We start from the raw sequence: 10580 nt of genomic DNA on the forward strand, positions 1-10580 counted from the left end.
CCGCTCGTGCTGACTCCAGGTAACCAGTCTGGTGGTGGCACTCAATTTCAGTTAGCCCCAAGGACACCTTTTCTTCTCATGTGACAGTAGCAATAATAACTTTTTTTCTTTATCTGCTATCAGCCTACAGGGTTCCAAATTTTTGCGACTCATCTTTGGGGAAACCGTCTCTTGGTGGCTCATTCTATCCATAGGATCTTTCACTTGAATAATTTCACAGCACCTGCATTTATTCATTCATTTATTCATTCATTATCTACTTATTCTGCAACACAGAACTCAGTGGACATTTATTCCCCTTACCCCACTATCCCTTCACATTCTTTTCTTTATGTTCATCAATGCCTGGCTCGTGGTACCCTTCCAAAGATGTCTTCCTTGATTAAGTCCATCCTCCTCTGACCAGAGTCCTCTGATCTTATCTCTTTCTTCTGTGTCCACTCAGTATTAACTGCTAAGTCTGACCCAAACTTCCCAATACTAACTCTCATAGCTCCCCATGCATATTTCTTAAACCCAAGTAAAGTCTGATGATTTTCAAACGAGGAGGAAGATTGGCAGCGAATCAGAGTCTAAAGGGAGGGTCCTTAAAGGTCCTTTGTATTTTCTAAAAAGCATGTCCAATATTACACTGTATTTCAAATAATAAATATTTGTATCAATTTTTAATACAAACTACATGAAGTATATCTCAGTAAAATATCCCTGATCTGGGGGAATACAATGAAAATATAGTGATTCTCAATGGGGACTTGTCCCTGTAGGGAATGATCAGACCCTGAGCCAGGAGAAGGCAAGGTTTTTCTGTCAAACTTCTCTAGAAGTACCAGATTCATCTCTATCCCTAGAACAAGGGACATGTTTCATAAGCCTTTGTTCAAACTCTTTTCCCTACCTGGAGTGCCCTTCCCTCCCCTCTATGAAATCCCTTCTGTACTTAATGAGCTATTACAAATATCACTTCATACTCTAAGCCTTTCTTGGTTCTACCAAGTGGTCTTTCCTTCTTCTGAATGCCCTGTAAGAGGCCTTATCTATGGCACTAATTGCACTGTGGCACATACAATATCAACACATTTTTATCCACCCATCCTCCTGACAGTAAGCTCCCTGAGGGTAGGAATCATGCACAGTATGATTCTTTTTTTTCCAGGAGATGGTGAGTTTTATTTTGTCTTGTCTGGATAGAGATTTGATTTGCTCTCGAATGTTCCAGGGTGGTGAGAGACCAGGAGAAAGCACAGAATGCAGAGGTCTATTTGGTGTAATCTTCTCCCTCATTTTCATCTTCACCATCAACGGCAAGAGCAGCATACTTGCTTGCAGAACTGAATTTAGAGGCTGGATTTTCTTCAGCTTTCTTTGGCTCAGGTGCAGACCTGGAGTCCTGATGCTTTTTGCCATCTTTCCTGTCTGACTCCTTGCAGTGGTCTTTGCTCCCTCCATCTCCTGGACCACGGCTGGAATTTCCACTTTGGCCTTTTGGGGCACTCACCCCATCTACTTTATTTTCATCTGCTTTCCTTACTGGTCCTTCCTCAGATGGTTGAGCTGGAACTACTTTCCCTCCACCACTTGTAGGGGACTGCTGCTCTGTGTCTGAACTCTGAGATCGAGCAGGAGGGTTAGAACTTCGTTTCACACAAGCATTCTCCTTTGGTGGAGGGGCTGGTATTACCTTTAGAGGCTGTTCAGGTTTGGGAGGCTTAGAAGCTGGAAACTGACAGTCTTGCTCTTTATTGGGTGTTTCATATTCTAGCGACTTCTCACTCTCTCTCCTTCGTGCCTCCTGGTCTGACTTACTTCTGCCAGATGTGGCTGAGGTCCCAGTCTGCGATGACTCACTTCCTGCCCTCGACAGTTCCCGTTCCTGTGTTTCTTCACTTCGCCAGCTTGGGTGTCTCTCCCGAGGCCGTCGTTCTAGCTTTGGCTCATCCAGCTGACGCTGCAGTTTCTCCTGTTCCTTCTGTAGCCGCTCTTCTACTTCTCGTTCTCTAGCAGCTGTGTCAACAGGCTTTGCTCCTCCAAAGATAGAGGCTGCTCGACTGGACTGGGAGGTGCTAGCAGAGGAATCATCTTCCTTAGGAGTACTCCGAGGCTTTGGGTTCAGTTTGGGTCCTTGCGGGGGACCTCTATCATCACGCCTATAATCATCCCGAGAGTAATCATCTCTGGAGCTCCATGACCGGTCATCTTGTCATCATCTGTCTTCATAGGGTCCCCGCCTCCTCTGTAGTCGTCATCCCTACGGTACCCACTACCAAACGCTCTTCTGCCACTGCCTATCCTGGAATGGTAGCCTCTATCATAGTCTCTGCTGCCTCAGTCATCATAGCGATCTCGGCCCCCGTATCGATCCATGTCCCGGCGTGGGCCATCACGGTAACTGTCCCGATACTCATCACGATATCGGTCTGAATCATAACGATCTCGATACTTGTCTCCAAAGCTATCATCACCTCTTCTAGGTGGGTAGTCATCAAAGCTGTCTGTAGCAGGACGGGCCCTCCAGTCTGTATCTGTTTTGTCAGAATCCCGATTTCTATCTCTGCCAAAAGAACGATCATCCTGTCTTTATCCTGTGCTTGATCAGCAACGTCCACTCAAATTCTCCTGTTACCTAGAGACTCTTCATTGAGGCTCGGGGCATTGAGCAAGGAATCCAGGTCCTCAAACTCAGCGTAACCAAAACCTTTCAACCTCTCAGGATTGCTGGGTTCACGTTATAAACGCACTGCACTGATATTTAAACCTCTAAAGGAATTCTAAAGAATTCCTTAATGGAGTCTTCTATCACATCACAGGGCAGGTTCCCTAGAAAAGCAGTGTAGGATGGCGATTTGGGAAGACGGCTCCAGTGGATATTGGATTCCCGAGCAGCCCGTGGAGCAGTGGGAAGGATGGAACGGTCAATTGGAGGTGCCGGGTACACGTCATCATCATTACTATGCCAAGTGGTTGAAACACCTCCTTCTACGTCATCTGTTTCATCAGCCCAGCTGACTGGTTTGGGGACATTGGTGTTTCCTCCAGCAGTCCCTCCATCCTCAGGAGGTCTGTTAGGGAGATAGTCTTCCCCTTCTTAGTCTTCATTTTTGCTGAGGCCGCCATGTTGGGAGAGGGAGAGAGAACGCAAAGCCATATGATTTTTATTCCAGAACCCTAAGATACATCAAATATCACTTCATTCTTTCTCTAAACCAAATTAAATTAGTTCTAAGCTCTATTACCTAGCTGGAGAAACATTAAATTTCAGCCTTTGGTGAGCTTCCTTCTCCCATCTGCCCTCCTACCATCACCATGAGACTATACAATATTAAGTATACAAGGGAGCATATTACATGAGCAGGGTGCCCTCCTTTGAGTAGGGTGGTGTCAGCTTTGGTGCTCACTGCCAAAGCCCACATGGTCAACTTGAAGCAGGTGGCTCCACCACCTTTTGCCTATTTCCAAAGTCCAGTCTATGGCCCATTCTCAGCAAGGTCTTCCCAACCTTTCTATCAGGACAGATCTTTGTCTCTTCTGAACCCCATCTCTTGACCCCCCATTTGATGTTGACTGCATTCTAGCATATGCCTTGGCATCTATTTTGTGCACACTTACTCCCTCCAGTTTGCCCCATCCCTAGTCTTCCCCTAGTCTTCAGAGGAAGAAATCATCGTAGTCACATTCGCCTCTTGTACTAGTAGCTAATGTAGTGCCTCAAATACTAAGGTATTGAGTGAACGGTTAATCTTCTGCTCTTTCATCTTCAGTCCCAGGAGACACTTCCTGAGACATAGGACCCATCCTGTAGAACTCAACCCAGACATCCCTTCCTCAGTAAATTTCTTTACCTGTCACCACAGCTATTTGTGTCATTATGTAATCCTGTTTGTACCACTAGATTGTATATTCCATGAGGGCAAGAACAACATCTATTTTTTAAAATTTTTAAAATTGAAGTATACTTGATTTACAATATCATGTAAGTTTCAGGTGTACAGCACAGCAATTCAGTTTTATATATATGTATATCTATATCTTTATCTATCTATCTATATATATATATATTCTTTTTCAGATTCTTTCCCCTCATAAGTTAATACATAATATTAAGTATACTTCCCTATGCTATACAGTAGGTCCTTGTTGGTTATCTATTTATACATAGTAATGTGTATATGTTAATCCTAGCCTCCTAATTTATCCCTCCCACCACCCCCTTTCCCCTTTGGTAACCATAAGTTTATTTTCTGTGTCTGTGAGTCTCTTTCTGTTTTTGAAATAAGTTCATTTGTGTCTTTTTTCTTCTTTTAGATTCCACATATAAGCGATATCATATGATATTTGTCTTTCTCTTTCTGACTTAAACTTCACTTAGTATAATAATCTCTAGGTCCACCCATATTGCTGCAAATGGCATTATTTCACTCTTTTTTATGACTGAGTAATATTCCATTTTGTGTGTGTGTGTGTGTGTGTGTGTGTGTGTGTGTGTGGTGTGTGTATACATGCCACATCTTCTTTATCCATTCATCTGTTGATGGGCACTTAGGTTGCTTCCATGTCTTAGCTATTGTAAATAGTGCTGCAATGAACATCGTGGTGCATGCATCCTTTCAAATTATGGTTTTCTCCAGATATATGTCTAAGAGTGGGATTGCTGGGTCATATGGTAGCTATATTTTTAGATTTTTAAGGAACTTCCATACTGTTCTCCATAGTGGCTGTACTAATTTACATTCCCACCAACAGCGTAGGAGGATTCCTTTTTCTCCACACTCTCTTCAGTATTTATTATTTGTAGGATTTTTGATGATGGCCATTCTGACTGGTGTGAGGTGATACCTCATTGTAGTTTTGATTTGCATTTCTCTAATAATTAGAGATGTTGAACATCTTTTCATGTGCCTTTTGGCCATCTGTATGGCTTCTTTGGAGAAATGTCTGTTTAGGTCTTCTGCTCATTTTTTGGTTTGGCTGTTCTTTTTTTGATTTTGAGCTGCATGAGCTGTTTGTAAATTCTGGAGATTAATCTCTTGTCAGTTGCACTGTTTGCAAATATTTTTTTCCCATTGTATGGGTTGTCTTTTCATTTTGTTTATGGTTTCCTTTGCTGTGCAGAAGATTTTGAGTTTAATTAGGTCCCATTTATTTATTTTTATTTTTATTTCCATTACTCTAGGAGACAAATCCAAAAAGATTTTGCTGCAATTTATGACAAACAGTGTTCTGCCTATGTTTTCCTCTAAAAGTTTTATAGTATCCAGTCTTACATTTAGGTCTTTAATCCATTTTGAGTTTATTTTTGTGTATGGTGTTAATGAATTTCATTCTTTTACATGTAGCTGTCCAGTTTCCCCAGCACCATTTATTGAAGAGACTGCCTTTTCTCCATTGGAGAGTCTTGCCTCCTTTGTCTTAGATTAATTGACCATAGGTGTGTGGCTTTATTTCTGGGCTTTCTATCCTGTTCCACTGATCTTTATTTCTGTTTTTGTGCCAGTGCCATACTGTTTTGATTACTGTAGCTTTGAAGTCAGGGAGCTTGATTCCTCCAGCTCCATTCTTCTTTCTCAGGATTGTTTTGGCTATTTGGGGTCTTTTCTGTTTCCATACCAATTTTGAAATTATTTTTTCTAGTTCTGTGAAAAATGCCATTGGTATTTTGATAGGAATTACATTGACTCTGTAGATTGCCTTGGGTAGTATAGTCATTTTGACAATATTGATTCTTCCAATCCAAAAGCATGGTATATCTTTCCATCTGTTTCTGTCATCTTCAATTTCTTTCATCACTGTCTTATAGTTTTCAGAGTACAGGTCTTTTGCCTCCTTAGGTAGATTTATTCCTATGTTTTTCTCTTTTTTTTTGGATGTGATGGTAAATGGGATTGTTTCCTTAATTTCCCTTTCTGATCTTTCATTGTTAGTGTATAGAAATGCAACAGATTTCTGTGTATTAATTTTGTATCCTGCAACTTTACCAAATTCATTGATGAGCTCTAGTAGTTTTCTGGTAGCATCTTTAGGATTTTCTATGTATAGTATCATGTCATTGAACAGCATCCATTTTTGCTCACTATATTCCCTACCTAGAGTCCTGATACCCAGCAGCCAGTCAAATAAATATTGACTTACATAATAAATACCTCCTCCTCCAACCATCAGCTCCTCCAGCTGGGCTTGTGTTTCTGACACACCAGGATAAGTTGAAGCTGTGGGGTAATGATTCTCCCCTAAGGTTAAAGCAGAGGCCCCTCACCATGAGGACCTCCCTTGAGAAGCAAAGAGTGAGAATCCAGAATCCTCACCCATCTCTAAGCCATGTTTCACCACCTCTGCCTCACTTTCATGCCTCCAGTCCTGTTCAGAAAACTCCCTACCACTTTCAACTTTTCCTTCTTCACAGTAGAGATTCATCCAAACCTGAGCAGAGATGAAAATTCCCTCAAATAGCCAAATAAAAGCCTTTTAGGGGTCTTTCAGGCCATTCTTTAGATACTATTTTCTACCAGTAGAATGTGCAGCAATGGGGATTTTAACATGTCTGGTTGGAAATAGCAAAGAATTCAATTAACTTAATGTGCTGAGTGCTCAAGATCTGACATTGTGTAATTCTAAGTGACAGTGACATCGATGGCATTGTAGACTAGCCTAGGAGACTGCAAGGAACGTGCTCCCCAGTGCTGATGGATGAGATCATATTTTAACTATTTCAAGTTTATTTTTATTTTTTTAAATTAATTAATTAATTTATTTATTTATTTTACAGTAGGTCCTTGTTGGTCATCTATTTTAAGCATAGCTGTGTGTACATGTCAATCCCAAACTTGTGATTGCTGCGGGGTGGGGAGGGGAAGGTGGGAGGGAGGGATGGATTGGGAGTTTGGGATTGACATGTAATTATTTCAGGTTTAAATGGGCCTCTTCTAGTGGAGTCTAGATTTGTACTTTCCCATACAGTAGCTACTAGCCACCTGTGGCTATTTATATTTAAATTCAATAAAAATTTAAATTTCTCAGTCTCACTAGTCACACTTCAAGTGCTCAATAGCCTCATGTGGCCCATGGCTACCATATTGAACAGCGCTACATTACATTCCCATCAATACAGAAAGATCTATGGAATAGCATCACCCTAGATTCCTTGAACACACACCAAGGTGAAACATCATCTCAGCAAGATGACTTGCACTTAGATAGGAAATGTTCAATAAACATCCACTCATTTTACTACACACCAGATTCTGTTGTACACGCTTCACACACAGCCCATCATTAGATGGTCACAATTAGGGATATATGTAGTATATTATTATCCCCTGAACTAGTTTGCTGGTGCTGCCATTGCAAAATATTGCACACTTGGTGGCTGCATTTGATAGAAAATAGAAGACCAGAAAAATGAGCCAGATGAATGACTCTACTTACCTACTTCCTTTTTTTTCCCTCTTTGCCCTCCTGACCATTTTGGTATAAAAGTCTCACAATGGGATGGGTTATAACTCCGAACTCAGAGAGATGGTAATGTGGGTAATAAATCCTGCCCAGGACCACGCCTGAGAAGACAGCCTCCCAGGCTGAGAATGAGCAGGGCCAACTCAGTGCAGCATCTGGCTCAGGTTGGTACAATTCAGGAATGCCACCATCACCCAATGGGATTTTTGCATTGTAATATGCTAATGACCAAGCCAGTATGCTGGGCAGGGAGTAAAAAGCACCAATTCTCCTCCACAAAAATAAAAATGACATGCAGCCAGCTCTCTATTAACCACAGAAACTGGAGCAATAAGAGCAGAGAGGCAATTGCAATTCACAGATAATTCCAAAGCTTTTCTCTAGCAAGTGACAGCAAATGATCTCATTTTCAGAGGCTTCAAGGACAATTCTAATGTAATAAACAGAGAGACAAATTGTGTGAATGCAACACACACACATACACACAGAGCTTGACGTGGGAGAAACAGAAGGGAACCAGAGACCAGATACCCATTCAGGCTTGACATGCTCCTGCTGAACCCTTAGACTTTGTGTTCATAAACTCACCACTCATTCAGGACCTTTGGGCTTAATGCAAATTAATTAAACTGTCAGGTAGCTCATTTTATCATCATCGAGGTTTTAAAATAATTAAGAGTGAAGGCAACTGATTAAAGCCTTTCCAGGCTGCTGTAGCAGTTTATGAATTATAAAAGTTCCATATTAATGTGACTCCTCTGTGACTGCAGATTAGCTGGGGGATATTCATTAAGATGGAATAAAAAGGCAACAGGAGCTATGACATCCTTTGTTTCATGTTCCCTGACAGCTTTCCAGGGCACTCAGTGTGAAGGCATGAAAATAATACACTGTATTTCTATAGCATCTTACAAATAGGATAATATCGTTTATCCCGTTTGATCTCCCCATTAGTCTTATGAGCTTGGCAAGGCTGGTGTTATTCTCTTTGTTTTACATGAAAAGAAACTAAAACTCAAAGAAGTTTAGTGCCTCACACAGATAATAAGAGAGGAAACGCAGTCAAATACCCAGGCCTGCTAACTCCCAATCCAGTGGTCTTCCAGTATGCCATTGTGTCTCTCTTTCTTAAGAGCCATACTTCTCCAAAAACAGTCCCTCCATCCTCCCGTCTTAGGTGTCTGAAATTTCCAACGAGAAAGATTCTTTACTTTGGTTTAAAGCAAGGATTCCCACATTAAAATAGAGGAGAAGAATTTTCACTGAGAGGTGGAAGAATAGAAGTGTTTTTCCTGTACTCTCTCCTTATGAATTGAATAAAACTAAAAAAAGAAACAAAAGATAGAGAAATAACACCATTTTAAATAAAGTAAGGAAACAAATGTGTGCCCAAAGCATAAACAAAGCAAACACTGCAAGATCTGAGTCTAGTCGAGGGAATATGGTGAGAGTCAACTCATCTACCTCGGACTTCATGGAAGATGCAGATTTTCCCAAAGTCAAGTGTCACTAAGAAAGAAAGAACATCAATCTTCCGTAAACCCTTCCACAGATTTTTTTAAATGGGGAGTGCTTCCTAAATCATTTTTCGATGCCAGTATAACTTTGGTACCAAAACCTGATAAGGGACATTACAAGAAAGGAAAGTTACATACCAAACATGAATTCATGATTCATACACATGAATCCCAAATACAATACCAGGATTTAAAAATACTAAACAAAATATTATCAAAAAGAACCCAGCAATATATAGAGAAAGATAATACATTGTGAAAAAGTCGAGTTAATTCCAGAAATACAAGGGAGGTTTGAGTTTTGAAGCTCAAAGTTATTTGTTCCATTTACAGAAAAAGAAAAATTACATGATTTTATTCAATAGGTGTAGAAAAAAGATTGATAAAATTTAATACTTATTTATAATAAAATCTTAGAACACTAAGAATAGAAGTGAACTTCCTAATCTGATAAATGAGGTCTACAATAATCTAAAAGCATATGTCATGTTTAATAGTGAAATAGTGGATACCTTCTCTCTAAATTGAGATTGAAACAATAATGGAACTTATTAATTTCTATTCAACATTGTACTGGAGGTCCTATCCAGTCTAATAAGGTAAGGGGAAAAAAGATTAAAAGTAGGGAAAACTGCCATAATTTGCGTAAGAGATAATTGTGTGCACAGAAACACAAATTATAGACAAAGTATTAGATTAAGAAGTGGGCTTAGCAATTATGCTGGACAAAAGGTAAATACACAAAAACAAATTGTATTTCTACATACTAGGAAAAAAGAATTAGAAAATAAAAAAGTTTATACTATTTCTAATAACATTAAAAAATCAAAAGCCTAGGAAATAAATCTGACAGAGGATATGCAAGCTATCTACACAGAAAACTCTAAATCATTATTGAGAGAAATTAAATAAGACAACAGTATATACCATGTTCCTGAATTGGAAGTTTCAATATTATAATTGTTTCAATTCTCCCCAAATTGATCTATAAATTCAACACAGTTCCAAACAACATCTCAGCAGGATGTGTGTGTGTGTAATTTGACAAAATACAAATCGATATGGCAGTGTAGAGTACCAAGAATATTCAAGACAAATTCAAAGATTTCTAAAAGATGTCAGGACTCATAATAAAGCTGTAGTAATTAAGTCAGTGTGGTACTGATGCAAGAAAACTGGATAGAAATTGGAAAATGGAACTGGATAGAAAGCCCAGAAAGAGACCCATGCAGTATGAACACTTGATTTACGGCAAGTGTGGTATGGAAAGCAGCAGGGAAAAGACAGTCTTCTCATTAAGTATTGCTGATCAGTTAGATATCCATACATAAAGAAACAAAACCCAATTCCTACCTAGTACCATGCAAAATAATCAATTTCAGATGAGTTGTTTATCTAAATGTGAAATATAAAACAATCTTCTACAAGATAAAAACAGTAGAATATCTTTATGACCTTGGAGCAGGCAAAGATTTCTGAAAAGAGCACAAAATGTACTAACCATAAAGGAAAAGATAATAAATTAGTCTAAATTAAAAATAGTTGTTCACGAAAAGACTTCATTATGAGTGCGAAAAGACAAGCCACAAAATGGGAGATCTTACACTACATGTAACTAAA

The 10580-nt window shown here is 39.6% G+C and overlaps 1 pseudogene; it reads right to left on the minus strand.

Annotated features, from left to right (window-relative positions):
- Positions 1–1255: 1255 nt before the first annotated feature.
- Positions 1256–3111, minus strand: LOC133097505 (eukaryotic translation initiation factor 4B-like; annotated as a pseudogene).
- Between the last annotated feature and the right edge of the window lie 7469 nt (positions 3112–10580).

Source organism: Eubalaena glacialis, chromosome 1 (assembly GCF_028564815.1).
Source record: "Eubalaena glacialis isolate mEubGla1 chromosome 1, mEubGla1.1.hap2.+ XY, whole genome shotgun sequence".
NCBI lineage: Eukaryota > Metazoa > Chordata > Mammalia > Artiodactyla > Balaenidae > Eubalaena > Eubalaena glacialis.